Source organism: Ursus arctos, unplaced genomic scaffold, assembly GCF_023065955.2.
Source record: "Ursus arctos isolate Adak ecotype North America unplaced genomic scaffold, UrsArc2.0 scaffold_4, whole genome shotgun sequence".
Lineage (NCBI taxonomy): Eukaryota > Metazoa > Chordata > Mammalia > Carnivora > Ursidae > Ursus > Ursus arctos.
Genome location: NW_026623056.1, coordinates 67,501,294 through 67,528,195, shown reverse-complemented (window position 1 = coordinate 67,528,195; position 26,902 = coordinate 67,501,294). Strand labels below are relative to the sequence as shown.

At 34.7% G+C, this 26,902-nt stretch overlaps 1 long non-coding RNA gene across 1 annotated transcript in view; it reads right to left on the bottom strand.

The window, feature by feature from the left end:
- The window catches only part of LOC113246039 (uncharacterized), a 144,887-nt gene that overhangs the window by 116,831 nt on the left and 1,154 nt on the right, over positions 1–26,902 (bottom strand). The gene's annotated exons all lie outside the window — the stretch shown is intronic.

The window sequence follows — 26,902 nt, the reverse complement described above, 5'->3', positions numbered from 1 at the left end:
AGAGAAAGGACCCAAATTAATAAAATTATGAACAAAAGGGTAGAGATCACAACCAACACCAATGAAATAGGAAGGCTCATTGGAAACTTTTATCAACGGCTTTATGCCAATAAATTAAACAACCTGGAAGAAATGGATGCCTTCCTGAAAACCTATAAACTACCAAGACTGAAACAGGAAGAAATTGATTATTTAAACAGACCAATTAATTATGAAGAGATTGAAGCAGTGATCAAAAACCTCCCCAAAAACAAGAGTCCAGGGCCTGACGGATTCCCCGAGGAATTTTACCAAACATTCAAAGAATAATACCTATTCTCCTGAAGTTGTTTCAAAAACCAGAAACAGAAGGAAAACTACCAAACTCATTCTATGAGGCCAGTATTACCTTGATCCCCAAACCAGGCAAAGACCCCATCAAAAGGGAGAACTACAGACCGATATCCCTGATGAATATAGATGCCACAATTCTCAACAAGATCCTAGCTAATAGGATCCAACAGTACATTAAAAGGATTATCCATCACGACCAAGTGGGATTCATCCCTGGGATGCAAGGGTGGTTCAACATTTGCAAATCAATCAGTGTGATAGATCATATCAACAAGAAAAGAGTCAAGAACCATATGATCCTCTCAATTGATGCAGAAAAAGCATTTGACAAAATACAGCATCCTTTCCTGATTAAAACTCTTCAGAGCGTAGGGATAGAGGGTACATTACTCAATTTCATAAAAACCATCTATGAAAAGCCTACAGCGAATATCATTCTCAACGGGGAAAAGCTGAAAGCCTTTTCCTTAAGATCAGGAACACGACAAGGATGCCCACTCTCACCATTATTATTCAACATAGTACTAGAAGTCCTTGCAACAGCAATCAGACAACAAAAAGGGATAAAATGTATCCAAATCGGCAAAGAAGAAGTCAAACTGTCTCTCTTCGCAGATGACATGATTCTCTATATGGAAAACCCAAAAGACTCCACCCCCAAATTACTAGAACTTATAGAGCAATTCAGTAATGTGGCAGGATACAAAATCAATTGCTCAGAAATCAGTTGCATTTCTGTACATGAACAATGAGACTGAAGAAAGAGAAATTAGGGAATCAATCCCATTTACAATAGCACCAAAAATCATACGTTATCTCGGAATTAACTTAACCAGAGAGGTAAAGGATCTATATTCTAGAAACTACAAATCACTCTTGAAAGACATTGAAGAAGACACAAAAATATGGAAAAATATTCCATGCTTATGGATTGGAAGAATAAACATAGTTAAAATGTCTATGTTACCCAGAGCAATCTACACTTTCAATGCCATCCCGATCAAAATACCAATGACATTTTTCAAAGAACTGGAACAAACAGCCTTAAATTTGTGTGGAACCAGAAAAGGCCCCGAATCGCCAAGGAATTGTTGAAAAGGAAAAACAAAGCTGGGGCATCACGTTGCCAGATTTCAAGGTATACTACAAAGCTATGATCACAAAGACAGCATGGTACTGGCACAAAAACAGACACATAGATCAATGGAACAGAATAGAGAACCCAGAAATGGACCCTTGGCTCTTTGGGCAACTAATCTTTGACAAAGCAGGAAAAAACATCCAGTGGAAAAAAGTCTCTTCAATAAATGGTGCTGGGAAAATTGGACAGCTATATGCAAAAAAATGAAACTTGACAACTCTCTCACACCATACACAAAGATAAACTCCAAGTGGATGAAAGACCTCGATGTGAGACAGGAATCCATCAAAATCATAGAGGAGAACATAGGCTGTAAGCTCTTTGACATCGGCCACAGCAACTTTTTTCATGACACATCTCCAAAGGCTAGAGAAACAAAAGAAAAAATGAACTTGTGGGACTTCATCAAGATAAAAAGCTTCTGCACAGCCAAGGAAACAGTAAAAAATACTAAAAGGCAGCGACGGAATGGGAGAAGATATTTACAAATGACACTACAGATAAAAGACTGGTATCCAAGATCTACAAAGAACTGCTCAAACTCAATACACGAGAAACAAATAATCAAATAAAAAAATGGGCAGGAGATATGAACAGACACTTTTCCAATGAAGACATATGAATGGCTAACAGACACATGAAAAAATGTTCAAAATCATTAGCCATCAGGGAAATTCAAATCAAAACCACCTTGAGATACCACCTTATGCCAGTTAGAATGGCAAAAATTGACAAGGCAGGAAACAACAAATGTTGGAGAGGATGTAGAGAAAGGGGATCCCTCTTACACTGTTGGTGGGAATGCAAGTTGGTACAGCCACTTTGGAAAACAGTGTGTAGTTCCCTCAGAAAGTTAAAAATGGAACTCCCCTATGATCCAGCAATTGCACTAGTGGGTATTTACCCCAAAAATACAGCCATAGTGAAGAGAAGGGCCATATGCACCCCCTGTGTTCATAACAGCATTGTCCACAATAGCTAAATTGTGGAAGGAGCCGAGATGCCCTTCAACAGATGAATGGATTAAGAAGATGTGGTCCATATATACAATGGAATATTACTCAGCCATCAGAACGATTACCCAACATTTGCAGCAACATGGACGGGACTGGAGGAGATTATGCTAAGTGAAATAAGTCAAGCAGAGAAAGACAATTATCATATGGTTTCACTCATTTATGGAACATAAGAAATAGCAGGGAGATCAGTAGGAGAAGGAAGGGAAGAATGAAGAGGGGGTTAAACAGAAGGGGGAATGAACCATGAGAGACTGTGGACTCTGGAAATAAACGGAGGGCTTCAGAGGGGAAGGGGGTGGGGGATTGGGATAGGCCGGTGATGGGTATTAAGGAGGGCACATATTGCATGGAGCACTGGGTATTCTACGCAAATAATGAATCATGGAACATTACATCAAAAACTAAGGATATACTGTATGGTGACTAACAAAACATAATAAAAATTATTATTAAAAAAGGGCTAATTATAATCAACTAGTTCATCAAATGACATTTATTAACCCTCTGTGTTCAACACTAAGGATTATAAGAGATACAGAACTATAAGACAATCTATTTTTAAGGACCCCATATTCTAATTGCATAGACAATTTATTTCACATGAACTATTGTATGAAAAAGTCAGGATTTAATTATGAGCTAAATGAAGTGATAATGACCAAAAGTCATGTAAAAACTCCCCCCATCCCCTGAAAGAGTGTTAGGATAGTTAGAGACTAGTTAGGGAAATGTTTATGGTGGGAATGAACACTGAATGGTAATATGAATACTGTGCTGAATTTGAGTAGGTGGAAGTCTTAGTGAAAGATGTCGCAAGCAAAGAGAATAACAGGATTAATGGGAAGGGAGCAAATCCTGGTAAGAATTTGTAGACAGAGAGTGGATTTCCCTAAAGCAGAGAGTGGAATTATGGAATGGTAAGAAATATCTGACTTGAAAGTGTGGTGCCAGTGTAGGGAGATTCTTGAAAGCTTGGCGGAAAGTTTAGATTTGATGCATCAGGACATAGAAGGATGAGTTTTGATAAATTCAAAGAGAATGACTTGATAAATTCACTGTTTAGGGAAGATTAGTTTGGCAGGAATCTTCACCATACGTGGTCTAAAATAGATTGGCTCCACTTGAGTTACTTTGCTAATAATATTTGGATTCAAACTTCAGCTACAGGGAAAGCAGTTCATATATAACTTCATACATTCTATATGATGATTAAATTATTTACTTGGTATCTATGCCAATAATAAATGAAGAAGAAAGTTAAGCAATAAATTTGATTCATATTGATGACCAGCTAGTAAATGAGATTCCCATGCTCACCCTCTTCTATTTCCTTTGCTCCACTCCCTGATTGAAAGATAAATACTGTTTAGGAGAAAGCAATAATTATCATTGTCTTTTATTATTTAATCCTCTTTAGGAAAAAGTAGATTTGTCCTGAATTATGTAAGACTACAGTAAGTATATACCAATAATTGCAACAGGGAATATATGCAACTATTAATGAAGGCCTATCATTTGTCAAACATAAATGACAATATTATCTTACTTCATTCTCACAACGGCTCTGCAAAGAAGGGACTGTGATCTCCATTTCTGCACCTGGGTTATCTGAGGCTCATAGAGTGTGAAAGAGCTTCCCTCAGATTGTGTATTGGGATGTGAAGTCAGGGCTATCTAGCTCCAAAGATCACTCTCAGTATGATCCTACTCAGTCTCTCCAGCAGGGACATTGCTTGAAACACTGAAATGATTCCCGTCCTGGCATTAATCTCATAAAGCTAAACGTCAACGTTACAGGCCATTTCAAACTACATTCAAGTTGTAGCATGGCAAAATGTTAGTGGACTACTACTGCAGTAATCACGGAAAGTATGAGTATCAATAGCAAGGTCTGGCTAAGAACTCAAGTGGCAGACTTTCAGTTCATGATTTCAAAATTAATTTGAAGTATCCTAGAGTCCTAATGAAGCTTGACATTGAGTAACAGGTAACATAATAATCTAGTTTCATTTGTTTATTTCAGGTACTTAGTTTTGGGCATACCATTCAGGTATATCTACATTCTAGCTTATTTTTTAAAGTTCTGAAAATAAACCATTGACATTGAGATTTTCTTGACTGCCTTTCTGATTTCAACATGACTTTTCACTATTACTGATTAGTATAACCCTATTTAGAGAGCAAATAAGCTCTGGTTTATAATTTTTAAGTAAGAGAGAAAGAAGATTAAGGGCTGCCAGCTATCTAGGTACAGCATTCTTTCCAATTTCGGTAATAATGTACAATAAAAAAAGAGGAAGTGGGTCTGGGTCAGTTGATTTTAATGGCAGAAGCTAAAGTGTTTGGTCACTCATTGACCCTAACTCACAAGTAAAAATTACCATTTCGGAGGTCATCAGTCAATTAAAAATATGACATTTTTGTCTCAAGAGTTATAAGATTGCAACATAAGAAATCCAGAGGACCTGTAATTCTGGAAGAACTGCATATTAGATACATTAAAGAGCCCTCTCACTAGGAAAATAAGTGGGCGTTTCCATAAAACATTGTTTTTATTGCATGCTAGTTTCCTGAAAATTTGAGGAAAATCTCTAAGGAACTAAAATATTTAAAAAGGTGCTGAGACTCGAAGGGAGGGAGGCAGAGATACCCTAAAGGCAAATGCTAAAATCATCACTTGAAATCCTGGGCCATTAGCAAGACAGAGAAGATGAACCTGAGATTCGAGGATTTAGCCAGAGGCCTTGGACAAAGCTAAAGTGGTCCAAAACCCATCCTGATCAAAATGGATCATGTCATCAGTCATTTTTTTTCTTTTTTTTAAATAAAAACTTAATTTTTTAGAGCAGTTTTAGGTTCACAGCAAAATTCTTGGGAGGAGGTATTGAGATTCCTATATATCCTCTTCCCTCACACATGCAGAACGTCCTCCATTATCAACATTTCCCACCACAGTGGCACTTTTGTTACATCTGGTGAACCTACACTGACACATCATAATCACCCGAAGTCCATAGTTTACTTTAGGGTTCATTCTTGGTGTTGTACATTCTATAGGTTTGGATAAATACACAATGATATGTATCCATCATTACAGTATCATACAGAATACTTCCACAACCCTAAACATGATCCTCTGTGTCTGCCTATTTATCCCTACCCTCCACTCCAATCCTGGGCAACCATTGCTCTTTTACTATCTCCATAGATTTGTCTTTTTCAGAATGTCATATAGTATAGCTGGAATCAGCATGTAGCTTTTTCAAATTGACTGCTTTCACTTAGTAATAGGCATTTAAGGTTCCTTCACGTCTTTTCATGGCTCAATAGTGCCTTTCGTTTTAGCACTGAATAATAGTCCATTGTCTGGCTGTACCACAATTTATTTATACATTCACCTACTGAAGGACATCTTGGCTGCTTCCAAGTTTTATTCATTATGAATAAAGCCGCTATAAACATCCATGTGCAGGTTTCTGGTGGGTATAATTTTTCAACTCCTTTAGGTAACTATCAAGGAGCATGATTGCTGTATTGTATGGTAAGATTATGTTCAGTTTTGTTAGAAACTGCAAAACTGCCTTCCAAAGTGACTGTACCATTTTGCATTCCCACTAGCAATAAATGAGAGTTCCTTGTTGCTCCACATCCTCACCAGCTTTTGGTGGTGTCAGTGTTTTGGATTTTGGCTGTTCTGGTAAGTATATAGTAGTATTGCATGGTTGTTTAATGTGCATTTCCCTGATGACATATGATACACATCACCTTTTCATATGATTATTTGGCTCCTGTGTATCTTCTTTGTTCAGGTGTTCATTAGGGTCTTTGGCCCATTTTTTTAATCTGTTTGGTTTTTTTATTGTTGAGTTTTAAGAGTCCTTTGTGTATTTTGGATAACAATCCTTTATCAGATGTGTCTTTTGCAAATATTTTCTCCTAGTCTTTGGCTTGTCTTTTCATTCTCTTGATATTGTCCTTTGCAGAACAGAAGTTTTTAATTTTAATGAAGTCCAACTTATCAATTATTTCTTTCATAGATCATGCCTTCAGTGTTGTATTTAAAAGGTTATATCCATAACCAAGTTTCATCCAGATTTTCTCCGATGTCATTTTCTAGTTTTACAGTTTTGTGTTTTACACTTAGATCTATGATCCAATTGTAGTTAAATTTTGTGTAAGATCTAAGATCTGTATCTACATTTAGTTTTTTGCATGTGGATTTCCAATTATTCTAACACCATTTTCTCAAAGGACTACTTGGCTCCATTGGATTGACTCTGTGCCTTTGACAAAGACCAATTGACTATATTTATTTGTGTCAGTTTTTGAGCTCTTTACTCTGTTCCATTGATCTATTTATCTGTTCTTTCACCAATATCACACTGTCTTCATTAGTGTAGCTTTAGAGTAAATCTTAAAGTTGGATAGCTTCAGTCCTCTAACTTTGTTTTTTTCCATCAATCTTATGTTGTCTATTCTGGGTCTTTTGTCTCTCCTATAAACTTTAGAATCAGTTTGTTGATATCCACAAAACAACTTCCTAGGATTTTGATTGGGATGGCACTGAATCTCTAGATCAACTGGTATCTTTAGATAATATTGAGTCTTCCTATGAATGATTATAAAATATCTATTTAGTTCTTTTTTGACATCCTTCATTGGAGTTTGTAGTTTTCTTCATATAGACCTTGTACATATTGGGTTAGATTTAGACCGAAGTATTTTGTATTCTGAATGCTAATGTAAATGGCATTTTTTTTTAATTCCAAATTCTACTTGTTTATTGTTGGTTCATAGGAAAGCAATTGATTTGTGCATATTAACCTGGAATCCTGCAAATGTGCTATATTCACTAACTAGTTCCAAGAACCTTTTGTTGTTGTTAATTCTTTGAGATTTTCTACATAAATTATGTCATCTATGAAGAAAGACAGTTTTATTTCTTCCTTCCCAATCTCTATACCATTTACTTCCTTTTCTTTTCTAATTGCATTGGCTAGGACTTCCAATACAATGTTGAAAATGAGTGATGAGAGGGGACATCTCTGCCTTGTGTCTTGTCTTTGTAGGAAAGATTCAAATTTCCGACTATTACATATGGTGTTAGTTCAAGAACTCTTTGTAGGTATTCTGTATCAAATTGAGGAATTTCCCTTCTATTCCTAGTTCACTGAGAGTTTCTCTCTCTCTCTCTCTCTCTTTTCATGAATGGGTCATAGATTTTGTCAAATGCCTTTTCTGCCTCTATTGATATGATCATGTGGTGGTTTGTTGTTGTTGTTTCTTCCTGTAGCCTGTTGATGTGATGGATTACATTAATTGATTTTCAAATGTTAAACCAGCCTTGATACCTGGGATAAATGCCACTCGGTCATGGTATATAATTCTTTCTATACATTGTTGGATCTGATTTGCTATAATTTTGTTAAGGATTTTTGCACCTATGCTCCTGAGAGATATTGGCCTTTAGTTTTCTTTTCTTGTAGTGTCTTTGGTTTTGGTATTAGGGTAATGTTGGCCTCATAGAGTGACTTAAGAAGTATTCCCTCTTCTTGCATACTCTGAAAGAAACTGTAGAGAACTGGCATAATTTCTTCCTTAAATATTTGGCAGAATTTACCAGCAAACCCATCTGGGCCTACTGTTTTCTGGCTTTGAAGGTTATTAACTATCTATCCAATTCCTTTAATAGATATAGATCTATTCGGGTTGTCTATTTTTCTTTTGTGCATTTTGGCAAATGTGTCTTTCAAGAAATTCACCCACTTCATGTAGACTATAAAATTTGTGGACATAGAACTGTTCATAGTAGTCTTTTATTATCCTTCTCATGTCCATTGGCTTGGTAGTAATGTCTCCTCTTTCATTTCTGATATTAGCAATTTAGTGTCCTTTCTCTCTTTCTCTCTCTCCTTACCTCCCTCTCTCACCCCTACCACCGCCTACTTTTTTTTCTTAATTAGCCTGGCTAGAAGCTTATTGATTTTACTGATTTTTCAAAGAACTAACTTTTGGGTTTATTTCTTTTCACTATTGATTTCTGCTCTAATTTTTATTATTTATTTTCTTCTGTATATTTTGGATTTAATTTTCTCTTCTTTTTCTAATTTCCTGTGGTGGAAACTTAGATTTTTTAAAAACGATCTTTCTTTTTTTCTAATGCATGCATTCAATGTATAAATTTCCCTCTAAACATTGCTTTCACCACATCTCACAAATTTTGATAAGGTGGGGATGCCTGGGTGGCTCAGTCAGTTAAGCATTTGCCTTTGGCTCAAGTCATGATTCCAGGGTCCTGAGATCAAGCCCCACATCATCAGGCTGTCTGCTCAGTGGGGAGCCTGCTTCTCCATCTGCCTGCCTCTCCCCCTGCTTGTGTGCATGTACGCACACTCTCTCTCTCACTCCCTCACAAATTAATAAATACAATCTTTTAAAATTTTTTGATAAGGTGTATTTCCATTTTCATTTAGTATTTCCCTTCTCCCACATGGAAGGCTAGAACTGACTGTAGTTGGGTATTTCCCTTCCTCCAGGTCAACTGGGCTCTGGTTATCTAGCTTCTCCTAAAGGGAGAATTTGTTAAGAAGAGTAGAGAACTCTGGTGTATCTAAAAATGGTTTCTTTTCCCCTCTCCCTGCTGAAGTAAAAGGGGATTTTTCTCTGACAGTTGTTGTCCACCTGGAGCTTCCAGCAGTTCACCAATTACAGATCATTTTTTCCTACCCTGGCACTGGTTCTCACAGTAATTTCCACTCCAGAGTGTCTGTTCTGGTAAGCCACAACTCCCTATATCTACTTGTTTATCTCTCTAATCTTGAGGGCAGCAGTTTGCCCTATGTCCTCACCTGGCTTATGGATCCTAAAAGACTTGCTGATTTTTCAGTTCTGTCTGTTCACCTTTTTACTTGTCACTAGGACACAGGGAAGAGAAAACCTTCTGAAAACCTTACATACAGAACTGAAAGCTGGACAGTTTTTTTCTAATATTTTTTTATGAAGAATGGAAAGAAAAATGGCCAACATAGTTCTGAAGAAAAGAAATAAAGTGAAGGCATTTTCTCTGATAAATTGCATGATCTACTATAAAACTATAATAATAAAAAAAATTAGACCAGTTGACTGGCAAAATAGATTTGACAACTCAGAAACAGATGTACACATATTGAAACAATATATGATAGAGATGGTCATGCAAAACATAGAAATCATGGACCCTTCAATAAGTACTGGACTAATAGTTATACATACGGAAAAAAAATCGTATAGAATCCTTACCCCAAACCACACACAAATCAATTCTAGCTTGATAAAGGACCTAATCTCAAGGCTAACAGAAGATAACCTAGGAGGATACATTAATGACCTCAGAATAGGTTAGGTGTTTTTAAACAAGATACAAACAGTGCTAACTATAAAAGACTGATAAAATTGGTCACTTTATATAATTAAAATTTATGTCATTAAACAACACTACAAATGTATTAGAAAGATAAACCACAGAGATATTTGCAACACATATAACCTGCAAAATATTAATATTCAAAATATGTAAGTAACTTCTAAAAATTAGAAAGAAAAAACATATTAGAAAAAAATAAGTGAAGTTAAATAAATAGGAATTTCTAGAAGACAAAAAAGAAATGGGGAATAAATGTGAAATGTGAAAATAATAAAAATAATAATAAATGTGAAAATATATTCCATTTCATTGACAAATCAGGTAAATGCAAATAAATATCACAAATAGGTATTATTCTACTTTCATCAGACTAGAAAATATTAATCAGTATGATAATGCCAAGTGTTAATAGGCAAAAATGTGGCTCAATTAAAACTGTATATAGCATGGGTAAGAATATAAATTTGGCAAAACCACTCTGACAAGCAATTTGGAATTACTTTAGAAAGCTGAACATTTGTATATCCTACTTTCTCCTATTTCCAAACCATGGAGAAATGTTCTTATAATTAAATCAGGAGAAACAGACAAGAATTTCCACAGCAGCATTCTTTACAATGGCAATAACTGAAAACAAGTGAAATGTCCTAAATAGGAGAATGGATAAATAAACTTGAGATTTTTCCCATGATGAACTATTTATAAAACCAATGAAAATTAAGGATACATAACTACACAAAACAGCTTACAAAGTAAAGATGGAGAGAAAAGTCACAGAAATCTATAAAGACTGCATGCTTTTTCTTTGTGTCAATTTAAGTAATTTCAAACTACATGTCCTAGAATACTTCTACCTGCCACTTTTAGTTACATTCGGTTGCTTAACAGAATTTATCTGAGCTTTTTGAAGGTGAAATTTTTAACTCCCAGGGGATTAGAATCACTCAGATGTATTTGCAGCTCTACATACATTGTCACAGATGTTGGCAAAGGACAGCACCCAGGAGCCTGCAGCTCCCCCAAACCCTCCAAATTTTCTCCCTCAGCTTCTCTGATTCTGGCCAGGTAAGGCTCAGAATGTCATCTTTCAAGTCACCTCCATCATCAAGATTGGAGGCCATGAGAGATAAATGTGTTTCCAGTTTGTCCTTGGTTTCTCCCACTTTATGTCCAGCTCTACACAGGGACTCTGACTAGGCTGGCTTTGAGCTGAGGGAGGCCAAAAAAAGATCTACATAGACTGCCTAACTGGTTCCATAATTATGGTTCCATAATTCCCTAAATTCTGATCCCTATGATAAAGCCTTTATTCTTTTTCACTCACCTGGGTTCTGCTTCCCTGAGCAAACCCTAACTGATACAAACAGCATGATGTCAGTGTGTGGCCAAATGTTTCAGGTAACTCAAAACTAAAACTAAAAAATGCATTGCTTTGGTATGCATCATATTTTTTTTGAAGACAGAAAATAGCAAAGACAAAATTTGGCTCTGGGAGGAAAGTAGGACTAGGAAAGAAACCCATTAGTAGATTCAGAGGTATTCAGAATGGCACGGGTAAAGTTCTCCAGGTCAGCGGGGAGATTCACTGGTGTTCATTTTATTATTTTGCTTCACATTAACATGTAGTTTATATATATAGTTTTGTGTCTATCAAATATTATGTAAGAAAAATAAAAAATTAAGCACTGACATAAGAAGGGCATGAAAACAAAAGTTAAGAAATAAAAAAAAAATTTTTGACAGGAAAAGAATATAGTGTTTAGAGCAGAAGTTGCACCAATTTTCTGAACCACCCTAGAAAAAACCCATCATCAGAGAGAGCAGAGGCTAGAAACATGAGCAGGCTTGGGTGTAAGCCTCAGGGTAATTAAAATACTTTAGGAGTAGTAACTTTAGTACTCTGGGTATACACCAGAATGGCTTGTCTGTCAAATGGACTGAGGCTGTAACCAGTGACGACTGCTTCTGGGACAAAGTTGCAGCAGGTTTCTAACTCTGTTCTCACAGCCAGGGAAGCAATGGAGTAGTATTTCCAATAACACTGTTCCACACAGTGCTCATGAAAAGAAAAATGCTTTCACACATTTGCAGGGAATTCCTTCCCAATTTTCTCACTCCAAAACAGAAACCAATTATCATTATTTGGAGATGATTGCTACTGAGCAAATCAGAAACAAATCAAGAGAAAATCAATTCAATGGCTTAATGTATCAAAAATCATTAGTTTGAGAGTTTTTAATTGACAATGTAATTCTAACAAAGACTGCATGGCAATGCTAACAAAAGCTACAGAACACCTTGTAATAAACTAAGCAGGGAATGTGTAAGACCTTTTTGAGGAAAACTAAAATTGTACCACTGGACATAGAAGTCTTCATTAATTGTGTAAATATGTCTTGTTCCTAGATAGGAAATCTCGTTGTAAAGATGTTAATTCTCCTCAAACTAATACATAAAATTGAAGTTTTAATCAAAATCCTAGTAATATTTTTTAGAAGAAAGGGAGCTAAGTTGATTCTGAAGTCCATGTGGAAAGGAAGGTCAATGAAGAGACAAGAATTTGTCAAAATAAGGAATAATAAGCAGACATTTGTCCAATGAGATATAAATATGTAAGATAATGCTTCAGTTATTAAAACAGTATGTTACTCCACCTGATAATCAGATTAATGAAATACAATAGTCAAGCAAAAGACCTGTGTGCATATGGAAGTTTTATATATGGTAAATGAAGCATTTCAAACCAGTGGGGAAAGAACAGCTTATTTGATAAATATTATTTTAACGATTGCCTTATATTTAGGAATAAAGTTGGAAATCAATCTTGTAACATATGTCATAATAAATTTATGTCACCTTTAAGATTTGAATATCAAAAACACAGAAATATGTAACAGTAAAATGCGGGAACATTATTTAAATCTTAATTTGGTAAGTTCTTTCAATGCATGATACCAACTTTAAAAGCCATAAAATAAACTTAATTATAAAAATATAAAATTTAACATAACAAAAGATGGCATAAACAAAATTTAAAAAAACAAATGACAAACTGGAAAAAACTACTATAACATATAATTGTGAGTTTTGATGTGAATATTAACAGTAAGTATCCACAAAATAATAGATAAAATGAGAAATAAGTTCAGATATAAACAACGTAAGTATAAATGAATTATAAACATGAATGAAGACTTTTAACAGCAGCAATAAACATATAGTTGCAAAAATAAAGCAACTGTAATGTAATCCTCCCTATGAGATGAGCAAATATTGATAAAATGCAGCACTGGCCAAAAGGCAGGAAGGAGTAGGGGCACATATACATTTATATACAGGAGTATAGCCTGGTACACAGTTTGCTAAAGAGCAAAATAGCAATATCTATCAAAGTTCTGAATCTGTATAAATTTTAAATTCTAATTAGTGATATACAAAAATAATTATAGAAAAAGGAAAAACAGACACAGAAGGATTTCATTGCAGAATTATAACAGTAAAAAGCTAGAAATAACACAAGTATCCAACACTACTGAAGTATCCGATTGTTTAAATAAATTACAGTGCATTAGTGTAGTGGAAAATTGCATAACTATTAAGAGTGAAACAATTATGTATAACAACATGGAAAAATATCCACTGTGTGTGTGCATGTGTGTGTGTGCGTGCCTGTGAATGTAGTTATGGAAGATATACAAATTACAAAACTATATCACATAAGCACATTTCTGCTAATAAAAAGTTACAGCTATGTTATGTATATCTATGCAGAAAAAAAACTCAAGAAAAGACACCATATGGGAAAGTTGGATTGTTTGAAGGGGAAAAGTTTTCTTTCTAATTTTATATACTACTGCATTGTTGAAATTTTTTTACAAAAACTATATAAAGAGAATGTTTTCAGCTGGCCTAAAATTTAGAAAAAAAAATTCACGTTAAAAAAGGAGAAATCTAGGGCACAGTAGATTTCACCTAATCCTCTGAGCTCATCATCTTCATGAATAAAACAACTCATTGGCAACATGTGTAATTCTTAAAGTAGAAGGCACTGAAATAGGCTTAAACCTATCTCCTAGAAGAGTGCAAAAGAAAATTTTTAGGAAATGGACAGTGAATTTTGCTAAACTGTATTTAAAAGAGTCCTAGAGTTAGCCTAAAAGAATCCCAAGTAGACTGCATTACAAGTATTATTTTCTTTATAGAAATTTTAGTTCATTATCAATTAAATTTCTCTTTCATTACAGTAAAAAGAAAAAAAGAATACTGAATGCTTCCCTTTAACACATGGAAGTTGAAGTATATATAAAGACATAAAATAATATTTTTTAAAAAGCCTCCTCTCCACTGAGGTAAATCTATCTTTGAACCAGCTATCCCACTTAAAATTACATGACTATTTTAGTAGCTAGTTGTTAAATGTCTGGGCTCCTTCAACTAGGCTATAAGCTCCCTGAGCTCCGGAATCCTTTCATTCTGGTTCCTTATTGTGTGCACAGTGCCTAGGAAGTGGTAGGTATAAAACAAACATTAATGGGAGGGAGGAAGGATGGAAGGAAGGAGGGAGGGAGAGAAGGTTATTGGTTACATTTTGGAAGAAAAAGGTACTCCAAGGCCATCTCTACTAAAGAGATACAATCAATATGTAATCATGTTACGGAGCTGGCCCTGGAACTGTCTTCTACTAGCTGGCCCAGAATTCTTTCTGTTCTACCAGGCAACAGATGCTATCTGTTTTAAGTTAGTGGATTTCGTCCCAATTTGAGTATCTTGATGTACTTAGTACAACAAATTTGGTAAAAAATTAGGCAAACCTTTCAACACTTACTACTAAAATCTCAGGTTGTACATCCCTTTCCTCTTCTCCTTTGTCTCCAGCCTGTCTGTAGTTAAGGCTAGAAGCTATTTAATTTTGCAACTCTATTGAGTTTCTTCTTTATGTTAGATAAAAACAAATTTTTTTTAAGATTTTATTTATTTATTTGACAGAGAGAGACAGAGCGAGAAGGAACATAAGCAGGGGGAGTGGGAGAGGGAGAAGCAGGGGGAGTGGGAGAGAGCGAAGCAGGTTTCCTGCGGAGCAGGGAGCTCCATTCCAGGACCCTGGGATCATGACCGGAGCTGAAGGCAGATGCTTAACGACTGAGCCACCCAGATGCCCCATGTTAGGTAAAAATATAAGGCCAAAAGCACGTGCTATAGAAAACCAACTAAATACTATGAAAAGACTACTTTTCTTAAGGCATTCTTTGTTGAAAAGAAAAACAAACAACCTGAAAAGCTGCCATATTCTCTACTTCATATTAACTCCCTATTGGTCCAGCTAAGTAAAATAATTTTCATATGTCAGGGCAGTTTTCTTCATGTGCTCAAAAGCATATCTGAAATCTAATGATCTTTCTGTGACTGTATAATATTGTGATGGGCTGAGAACAATGAAGATGGCAAAAAGGATTAGACACTTGAAGTGCCAAATTATAAGGCATAATCAAATTTAGGACCCAAAGCTGAGTTTAGGCTTTGACTTCTAGAGCTGGTAGCAAGAACAATTAAAGGATGTGTCATTTGCATTGAAAATAATGTCTAATCTACTCATACTTTGGAGACAAAAAATGAAAATCATATAAAAACACAAGTTTTTGTGACCATAGGTTGTGGAATCCATTCATTATTTCACCAACTATTACTATGTGCCAGAGAGTTACTCATGGAGTTAATTGTGGGTCACAAAGTAAATCACACCCAGAAGACAAATGAAGTAACTGAAAATAACTCAAAATATTAAATTGTTTCATCCTTATTTAAAAATTATAACAGTACTAATTATGAAACTGCATATTACAGTGTTTAAAAACTGCTACAGATGGAACTGCATTCTCCCAAAATTCTTATATTGAAGCTCTGTGTGACTGTATAACAGATAGGATCCTTAGGAAGTGATTAAGATTAAATGAGGTTATACCGGTGGGGCCCTAATCTGAAAGGACTACGAACTTATAGGAGACATCTCTCTCTCTCCCTCTCTCTCTCTCTCTCCTAAAACCATGTGAGGACGCACAAAGAAGGCAACCATCTGCAAGCCAGGAAAGAACTTTCACCAGAAACTGAGTCGGCTGCACTTTGACACTTTGATCTTGAACTTCACAGTCTCCAGAAATATGAGAAAGTAAATTTCTGTTGCTTAAGTCACCCACTGTATGCTATTTTGTTATTATGACAGCCCAAATTGACTAAGACAAGAAGATAGTTTTGCTTGTTAGTGCTGTTAATAAACAGACCTAGTTTCAACTTCTGCCTTAACTAACTCTCAAAATCTGTTTCCTATTTGTAAAAAGTTATTAAACTATCCCCAAATACATGTTTAGAAATAAAGCTTGTAATACATATAAAGCAGTTATTACAGAAGTAAATAAATATGATTATTTTCTATTTTAGTCATCATTTAAATAAACTGTTTAGCAAATCATGGATTGTTACAACTTAAAGACAGCTTAAAAAATACATATTTAAATACAAATTTACCATTAATAATTGGTTGTCCAGAAAGAAGAGATTTGTCTCTTAAAGTCTAATCATTTGTTTTGATATTCAAGTTCAAGGTAATGTAATCTTTGAATGACCAGCTTCACGGCAGAAGATATTAACACCCATTAAGAAAATAAAAGCCTATAAAATTATTTTGTCAGGTTGTTGAATATGCTATTTATGCAGCATTTGACAAAAACATTTTGAATATATAATCATATTATTTGTATAAATTCTCATATTATTATTAGTTTAAGTGAAAATTGCCCTAAGTACATCTGGTATTTGATACAATTTGGGAATCTGTTATAGTTCATGGAATGAATGGATAAATTCAATTATTTTAGCAACACTAGAAATATATATGATGTCATGTTCCAATACACATTCATTCAATCACTCTTTATAAAGCATCTAATCTCCATGTATGGCATGCTCTGAAAATATTACAATGAGCTAGACATAGTCATACTCTTTAAGCAGCTGGATCCCTGAGACTTAGTGAAGGGTTGCGCCCACATCCTTTCATATCCTCTCTGAATTTACTTAAGAAGCCACCATGTATTTTTCACTCACTGTTATAAGAACCGGGAATATAAGAAGAACAAGATAACAAAGCCCCTTCTCTCATGAAGCCTCCATTCACAGTCTGTATTTTACTTGCCTGTTTCCTTCTTCATCTTCCTTTGTCTTGGGCATATTTACCACCTACCAAAGTTTTTAGCACACAGTAATAAATAGTGCAATTAGACACATAGTATGTGTGCCACACCCCCATATCCAAGCCCATGGTAGATACTGTTAATTACTTATGGCTCTCATTCCCCAAGAGTCTGAATGCAATTTCAAAATCCTTTCCATCACAGTATTCACACCAGCAATGACTAATCAATTAAAATTAACAAACAAGTTAAATTATCTATTTAAAACCCCTGAGTAGAATGCAAAATGTAGGAGCAAGCTATAAGCCCCACTTCAACAAACAGGAAAAAATGCATACATCCTAAAGTTAAGTTTGTAAAGGCATCGGAGTATTGAGAAAGTAAAGAGGACTAGAACTGTTTCCAGAGATCGAATAGCTCTTCTTAGGCAAGATGAGACCAGCAGCAGTTTTCTTCATTGGGAGCATTTGCCAAATCTGTGCACATATGAAAGATCCAGCTTGACTTAAATAAAAAACTCTGCTACAGAAAGAGAAACCAGCTGAGTTTTGGGTGGTCACTGACAACAGAATCTAAGGAAGCCCCAAATATGAGTGCTGGAGTGGTGCAAAAATTCCTGCTTTTTTGCAAAGCCGAGGAGACAAAGCCCCTCTAGGGGAATGGGGTCTGCAAAAACACAGGAAATGTCTCTACTTGAAATACATGAAACCCGAGAAGTACTAAATTTATCTTAAACTACAATGAAGCACCTACCAAGCTAAATTCCCATGGGAACTGAGATAATTTGCCCTCAGTCTGCATGTGTAATGGAGAAAAGGGCAAATGCTATCTGAGGAAAAATAACACCAACCTCTCTCTTTATGATTCTTTGGCATGCAAAAATAAACATGAGGCATGGGAAGGAGCCAGGAAAATGTAACTGAAAATAAAGAGAAAAAAAAAGATGATATAAGGAGACCACCCCCCTTCCACGAATGTCATTGGAATACACAGACAAGAGCTTTAAAATAAATAACAATTTTAAATAAAATAAATAATGCAAAGAATAAAAGGTGGATATTTTCAACATATAATTTGAATCAATATAAAAATCAAATGAGACGTTCTAGAACTGAAGAAATACATATACGAATTTAAGAATTCATGGAATGTGTTTAATAGCACACTAGACATAGTAAAGACGCTATTAGAGAACTTAAAAACAGGAAAACATTCAAACTGACGCACACAGAGAAAAAAAATAGAAAGAACGGAATTGAGTATTAATGAATATGAGACAAAAATTTCATGTAGGACATGAGCTAATGTATGTATAACTGGAATCTCAGAAGAGGAGAAAAAGGACAGAGACAATATTTAAAGAGATATCGATGAGAATTTTTCCAAACTTGATGAGAGGCATCAACCAGAGATCCAAGAATCTCAGCCAACTCCAAAAAGAATAAATGAAAAGAAACAATTTATGGCAAACCATACTTAAAATGCTCAAAAACAAATAGGGAAATTTTTTAATCAGGCAGAGAAAAAAAATACAGATTACCTTCAAAAGGCAAGAATAAGACTTATGACTGACTTTCCAAAACAAACAATAGAAGATAATGGCAATGGATGACATCTTTAAAGCAATGAAATGAAAAAATTCAAACTGTCAACCAATATCCTATATCCAATAAAAATATTTTTTCAAAAATGAAGGTGAATTAAAGATATTTTCAGTCCCTCATCAAGAAAATCTGAAAGAATGTGTTATCAACGAACCAGCACTATAGGAAATACTAAAGGAACTTTTTCAGGTTGAAGGGAAATGGTTGCAGATGAAAGCATAAAAGAAATAAAGAACACTAGAAGAGGTAATTACGTGGGTAAATCAAAAGAAAACTTATGGTTTAAAAATAGTGATAAGTATGCCTTCTGAGGTTTATAACATACTATCTGTACAACATACGACGTATCAATAATTCAAGGGTGGGAATGGTAAATGGAATAAAAAGTACCCTAAGATTTCTGCAGTCTTCAAGAACTGACAAGAGAACCAACTGTAATAAATGACGGATATTTGTTCAAATCTCTATAATAATCACTAAAGAATAAAAGAAAAATTATTTTCACTAATATTATATATATAAACTAATATTATGTACATAAATATTATATATATATATTTATGAAGGATTTAAAAATATTGATTGATATTAAAGGAAAGAGGAAAAAGGTAAAAGAACAGGGGCACCTGGTGGCTCAGTGGGTTAAGTGTCTGACTCTTGATCTCAACTCAGGTCTTGATCTCAGGGTCATGAGTTCAAACCCTGCATTGGGCTCCACTCTGGGTGTAGAGCCTACTTCCAAAAAATAATAATAATAATTTAAAAAAATAAAAGAACAAAAAAACCTTTTTTTAAAAAAGTTGGTAGACAAACTTATGTATAGATCTATATCCATAATTATATCTAATGTGAATGGACTAAAGATTTCAGTTAAAGGACTAATATTGTCAAACTTCATTAAAACATAAGTTCAGCTGTATACTATTTGAGACACTTTAAATATAAGGACACAAAAGGGTGAGGAGATAAAGAATGGGAAGAAATGAGCAGAGCCAACACTGTCCCAAAGAATGCTAGAGTTGCTCTATTAGTATTAGACAAAGGAGGACTGGAACCAGGGTAAAGCGCACAAGTACAAGTGCATTAGGTACCTGCATGAGAGAGAGTGAGTGCCTCCTGAAGAATGAAGCATCGAGGGCCAAAATTTAAGGAGACCCTTATTCTCAGGGTTGGAAAGGTGCAGAGTCAGCAGCGGAGCATTTCCTTATATTTTGCCCTCCAGTTCTAGCCCTATGGCAAAGCAGACTTCTAAGCAAGAAGTATTATTAGACATAAAAAAGGTTATTTCAAGATAATAAAGGATGAAAACAATCTGAAATTTGTATTGCCTAAAAAAAAGAGCTTTGAAATATATAAAGCAATAATGGATACAGCTTCAACATACATACACACATAAATACACACAAAACAGTAAAACATATAATCATGGGGTATTTTAACAGACCACTCTCGGTAACAGATAGAACGTGCCTTTGTCATTATATGGCATTCTTTCTGTGTCTCTGTATCTTTAGGTGGCTGTTTCCTTTCATGATATTAGATTAAGAGACCACTCTCCTCCAGTGTGACCTCATTTTACCTAATTACATGTACTACAATCCTATTTCCAAATAAGGTACCGCAGGTTACGGAACTTCAACATATCATTTTTGAGGGGGGCATATAATTCAACTTAAACTGCTGAAAATGAAATGTTATTATTTGTATTTACATTTATTTAAGTGTGATTAAAATTTCTTTTCATGTTTACTGGGCATTTTCATTTTCTGTTAATTGCCTATTCATATCGTTTCTGATTTTTCAATTGGGTTGTAAATATTTATACTTTGAAGGGTTCTCTATAAAGTAAAGAAGTTAATCTCTCTTGTACATCATGTGTGCTTAATATTTCTTCAGTTTGTCATCTGTCTTGACTTCATATATATTTACATACAAATAATTTAAAATTCTATATATCAAATTTCTCTTTTTTGTTTAGTTTAGCTTTGCTTTACAGCTGGTAGGTTTCAAGTTTTAATTTGAAATGCCTTCCCACCCCCAAGTTAATGAATAAAACCACCTACACTTTTTGAATTAAATCTTCCATCCATTTGGAATTTATTGTGATGTTAACCTGTAATACCCCTTTCATGGTTAATGATATAGATAACCAGTTGTCTGTCTCAATAACACTCATTGAACAATTTGTCACTCCTTTCCTGTCATTTTGAAAGAAATGCCACTTTCTGCTCTGGTCTATTTCTTATTTCCTCTGTAGTATCAAGTTGTTTGGATTTTTGTAGCTTTGTCTTTTGTTTTAGCATGTGAAAGGGCCAATCTCCCATTAAATTCTTTTTTTTTTTTTTAAGATTTCATTTATTTATTTGAGAGAGAGAGAGAGCGAGCATGGTGGGGTCGGGGAGAAGAGGCAGAGAGAGAAGCAGACTCCCCGAGGAGCCAGGATCCCGATGGGGGACTCAATCCCAGGGCCCCAGGATCATGACCCGAGCCAAAGGCAGACACCCAACCGAATGAGCCACCGACGTGCCCCTCTCCCATTAAATTCTTATTCCTAAACCTTCCAAATGAATTTATTGTTGCTTTGTCAAATTATAAAATATCCTGCTGGCATTTTATTTGATATTTCCCTTAATTAAAAAATACAAGAGCCTACATGTTTAAAAATGATAGTCCCCAGCACACAAATTATAGCTCTCTAAATACTGCATCCTAGTAAAAGAAAGTAGGGGTCCTTGGAGGTACGGCTAACTACAAGGCCAAAAAAAAAAAAAAAAAAAAAAAAGAAAAGAAAAAAGAATAAGAGGATCCTGAGGCATCTTTTCAGAATAAGTAGCACAGAAAAAAGTAAAGCCTACTAGGATCGTATCAAAAGCACTCAAGAGTTAATTTTGAAATGTTTGCCACTGGCCAAAGTTAGGATATTCTAAGTATTAAAGGATAATAATTACAATAGGTTTGCATATGTCTTATAACACCACACAATGACTGTAACAACAAATTAATTGGCCATCATTGAATGATGCTAGTAAGCTGAATATTTTTAAAAGTAGAAAATAAAAAGAACAAATCAAGAATTAATCTTGCTTTTCTACATAAACTATACTATGGGTAATTAAATAGTAAATGAGAGAAGTTTCTCTTTATAAATATATTCCGGCTAACAAATAAAGACGGAAAAATAGAATATCATTGTTTTTCAATGCTAAATAAATCAATGAGCTTGGACATTACCCATCAACGAAAAGAGAGGCAACCACACGTTATTTGCCTTCTAATGGAAAAACACATGATCTAAGACAAAGTAGTCTTGCCATATAAAAAAATAGCCTAAATTAGAGCAAACCTCCACATCCAACTAGCAATTTATAATAAATACACAAAGAGACAAAGATGTTTATACCATTAAGATACAATCCACAAAATTCAGACTGTAGGAAACCTTGAAGGACAAACGGTTTATTTTTTAAAAACGGCAAGTGCTGGAATTTTGGATTCTAATTCAAAGGAGCAAACTGGAAAATAATATAATATTTATGAAGCATTTGGAAATTTGAGCACTGACTAGATTCTTAATAATAGAGAATTATTTTTAATATTTAAGTTTGACAATATTATTTTGTGTTTAAAATTATTTTTTACAGGTACTTATTGAAATATTTAAGGATAAAAGGATTTATCTCCTATGTGCTTCAAAGTAATATGAGACCAGGGAGTAGGGCAGATAGACATAGAACGTTAGTCACTCATTGATAATTATCAAATCTGGGTGAGGGGCATGGTAACGGCCTTATGCATGTTTAAAATTTTCTATAATAAATTTCTGTTTTCCTATCCAAAAAGTTGCTGTCTTTTTATTTACTTCAATATATTGTTCTAGTCTTAGGAGAGATTTAAAGCTTTCTTCTTTTCTTCTTAAATGTACTTCTAAGGATTTTGTTTGCAACTGTAAATGGAGCCTTTCCTGCCATATTTTTTTTCTAACTGGATATTGTTTGCATATAGAAAAGTTGTTTTTGTACAATAGTTTTAAAGGAGCCCCCTATTCATTTCTTACTGTTTCTCAGACATCGTGTGTGTTTGTGTGTGTGTGTGTGTGTGTGTGTGTGTGTGTGTTAAAGATATTTATTTATTTACTTGTCAGAGAGAGAGAGTACGCACAGGCAGGGGGAGCGGCAGGCAGAGGGAGATGCAGGCTCCCCACTGAGCAAGGAGCCCCCATTCGGGACTCCATCCCAGGACCCCGGGATCATGACCGGAGCCAAAAGCAGACACTTAACCGACTGAACCACACTCCCTAGTGTGTGTTTTTAATTTATGTAATTGTTACGGACTGTATCTCTTTAACTCCTCCCAACCCCTAAATCTATGTTGAACCGCAATCCTCAATATAATAGTATTAGAAAGTGAGAACTTTGAGAGGTGATTAGATCATGAGGGTAGAATCCTCATGAATGGGATTAATATCCTTATGAAAAAGACCCCAGAGAGTTCCCTTGTCCCTTCCACCCTGTGAAGACACAGAGAGAAGACAGCAGCCTAGGAACCAGGAAGCAACCTTTCACCAGACTCCTAATCTGCCAGTGTCTTGACCTTGGATTTCACAAATTCCAGAACTACAAGAAATACATTTCTGTTGCTTATGAGCTACCCAGCTTGTGTTATTTTGCTATAGTAGCCTGAACTAAGACAATAAGTATATAATTAGAAAATGATGATAAATTTGCCTTTTTATTTTCCCTAAATTTATACTTTCTATTGTATTTTCTTGCACAGGCTGTTAATTCCAAAGTAGTGTTATATAATAGTTGTAAATGAGTAATCTTATCTCATTCTCAATTTTACTGGTAATAATTCTAAGTTTGTGCTGGTTTGTTGTTTGGGACATATTTTTGATCATGTAAGAAGTATTCATATGTTCATTGCCTTTAAGTTTTTGTTATATTTTGCTTTAATTGGAAAGAGATTTTTTAAAAAACAATCTGTTTCTTATTGTAAACATATGTAATATATATTTTCACTTAAATTCATTTGAAACTTACAGACAATAACCAGAATATAAGCTACTTTTAAAATAAAGGGCAAACATACTCATCCTTCAAAAGTTCGGAGATATGATAATAAAGTTCTGTGAAAAAACAACAACACTGGTACCAGCTTCTTGGTTACAAATTAGATTTACTTCCCAATACCTTCACATGAAAAATCTTTATGCAATAAATTTTCAATTCCCAGAAAACAGAAATATATGGAACCATAACAGTCTAGCACAAGAGGGAAAAATGTATAAATACTCTGGTTCAATAAATGAGATTTGTCCTGTTATGGCATAATTTTAACATAAGAGTAATTTTTTATGTTTAAATATTACAGTGTTCCATAGAATCTAACAATGTAACTCAAACTAAATTGTAATTTCAATACACTTATTCTTTTAATGAATGTGCAGAGAACTGGATCAATTCTCCATTCAATGAACTTTTCCTATATAGATGAAGGAATGGAAATAAGTGTGAATTAAATAACAACACGGACAAATTGTCCCCTGAATTAGACTGATATATAGTAAGATTTTTGTTATTTGTCAATGATTTTCCTAACAGAGCACATTTTTGAAATAATAATGAGAAATATCAGGATATATAATTAGACAATTTTTCACTCCAGCTACTATTGTTAAAGATTACCTCTAATCACTAAATTGAAGGTGAAGTATAATTTATTAAGAGAATGAACACTAATTGAGATCATAATTTTCTTGACTTCTCTTGGCCTCTAGTTTTCACTCTATAAATAAGGGGGTGGGTCCAGATGCCCTCTAAGATATTTTCCAGCTACAAACTTCATTTAGTAATCTATTTAAAAGTCTCTAATAAGTAGTTACAACTATATATATATATATATAGAGAGAGAGAGAGAGAGAGAGAGACAATCTGGCAGTTTTTAGTCTATCCCATTTATAATTACACATATAATAAAAATTGACCCTAAATCTGTCATCTGATATATATTTTTTTGGCTTATTGTTTCCTTTGTTCATGTATTTTGCTATATGGATTTTTATATTTTACTTTAAATTATATGTATTGACACTTCTCTATGGAAAACTTAAAAAAGACATATTTTAATTTTGTCCCACTTATTCTCTATAGCCTATTCTTTCATCTATGTTTTATCATTTTTTAGTCCTTCAGAAAGTTGCCTTCAGAACCTTGAATTATCTATTTAAACTTCTATGTCTCAAATTCTCCATTCTAAATATCTATGAACTGCCTGCTAAGAAAAATGAAGAAAACAGTATATTCACATTTCTTTCCATATCCCTTCCCTCACCGTTATTTCCCAACTCTCATGGTTGCTATTCTTTATAACATTAGTATAACCAACATTCTTATCTAAGTATTTCATTGTTCCTTTTATTGTTAAGCAGACAAGAAGGAAGAAGTGATAACAGCTACAACCCAATTTAGATGATTAGGTGATGACATTTAGGACTTTTGAGCTGATAAGGTTTAGAAGAGCTTTTTGGACTTCGAGTTGATGCTGTAATAGGATGAGACTTTGCATGTGGATGGATGCAAATCTTTGGGAACCAGAGACCAAATTGTGGTAGGCTTAAATTCACATTCCAATTCTTGGAACCTGTGAATATGTTATTTTACAAGGAAAAATAGACTACAGTTGTTTTGTTTTGTTTTTTTTTTTAAAGTTACAGGGTTTGAGATGGAGAGATTATCTTGGATTGTCCAAAATAGGTGGGTCCAATTTAATCACATGATGTCTTCTGAGTCTACTGTTGTCACAAAGGAAGAAAGTCTCTCAACTAAGTAATGTGAGTGGCCTCTCAAATCTGGGAATGACGTTCAGTTTACAGCTAGTAAGAAAATAGGAACTTTGATCCTACAATCACAAGGAAATAAATTCTGCCAGCAACTCCTATCTAGCAGGAAACAATTCTCCCCTAGAACCTCCAAGAAGGAATGCAGCCCCCTGCTTACTTGATTTGGTCCAATGAGACCAACAACAAATTTCTGATCTACAGAGATGCAAAATAATAAATTTGTGTTGATTTAAGATACTAAATTTATGGTAAATTTATGGCAGTAAGGGAAAAGTGGAAACTGTTTAGTTCCATTTTAGTGCCTCCCCTATATTAAGAGCATTCCACTCTAAGATCATGTAATCTCTACCTACTTCTTGACCATATCAGGATCCTATTAACAAAGAGGAAGGAGTGGGTGGCAGGGATAATAGATAGCAATGACCAGTGCCTGCCACAAATAACTAGTCCTTCTGATTTGGTTTATGTCTCTAATCCTACCTCTCAGACTTTCACCTCATGCTTTATGATCCACCACTTCTAATCTATGAGATTATCTTCTTTTTCTATGCTCTTGGTATACAGTTCCCTCTTTCTGGAACTCTTTAGCCAATTGCTTCATACTATCCTATTAACCCATCTCCTGACTCCCTTTCACTCTTATGCTTCTTACACATATTCTTTCACTAAGTCTTCTTGACTTCAAGATTAAATTACAGTGTTTATTCAACTCTGTTTCTGCCCTCTATCCATACACAATTATGGTTTTGTTAATCCTAACACTAGCCAGTTATTTTACTAGCAAAATTAGTTTATTCAGGACTAGCAGAGGAATTGCAATTCAGGACAAGCAAACTATAGTGAACCATAGGCAAGTCCGGAGAACCAAATGAAAGGGGCTGTTTCTATGGAGGAGAGGACAAAATTGTGAAGGACTTTCCTGAACAAAAGTCCACTGGAGAAGAGTGAGAGTTTGAACTTCTCATTGGCTATTGCTATTGCTGGGCAAGGAGAAAAGTTTATTACCTTTTGCCTGGGGCAAAAGCTTCTTCCTGCTGAGGATGCAAGGTATGGTTCCTCCTCCTGGGGTCTGCAATTGACAACCCATGGTAGTTCCAGAAAGCTCCCCCTTCAAGACTTCCCCGCTCCCTTTTAGATGAGATTTCCTTTATTTTCACAGTATATACCATCATAAATTATATGTATGTGTTCACCTTCTGTCTCTCCTTCTGGTTGTTACCAGTGGCTACCACCTTGGTCAATAAATTTTTGTTAATATGATCATTATACCTAATAATATTCATGATTTGAGGGAATTATGTGTTCTTCATAAGGAAATTATACTGAAAAGTACTTACTATAGACATATACACACTTTTTATAGTTTACATTATTAAAGATT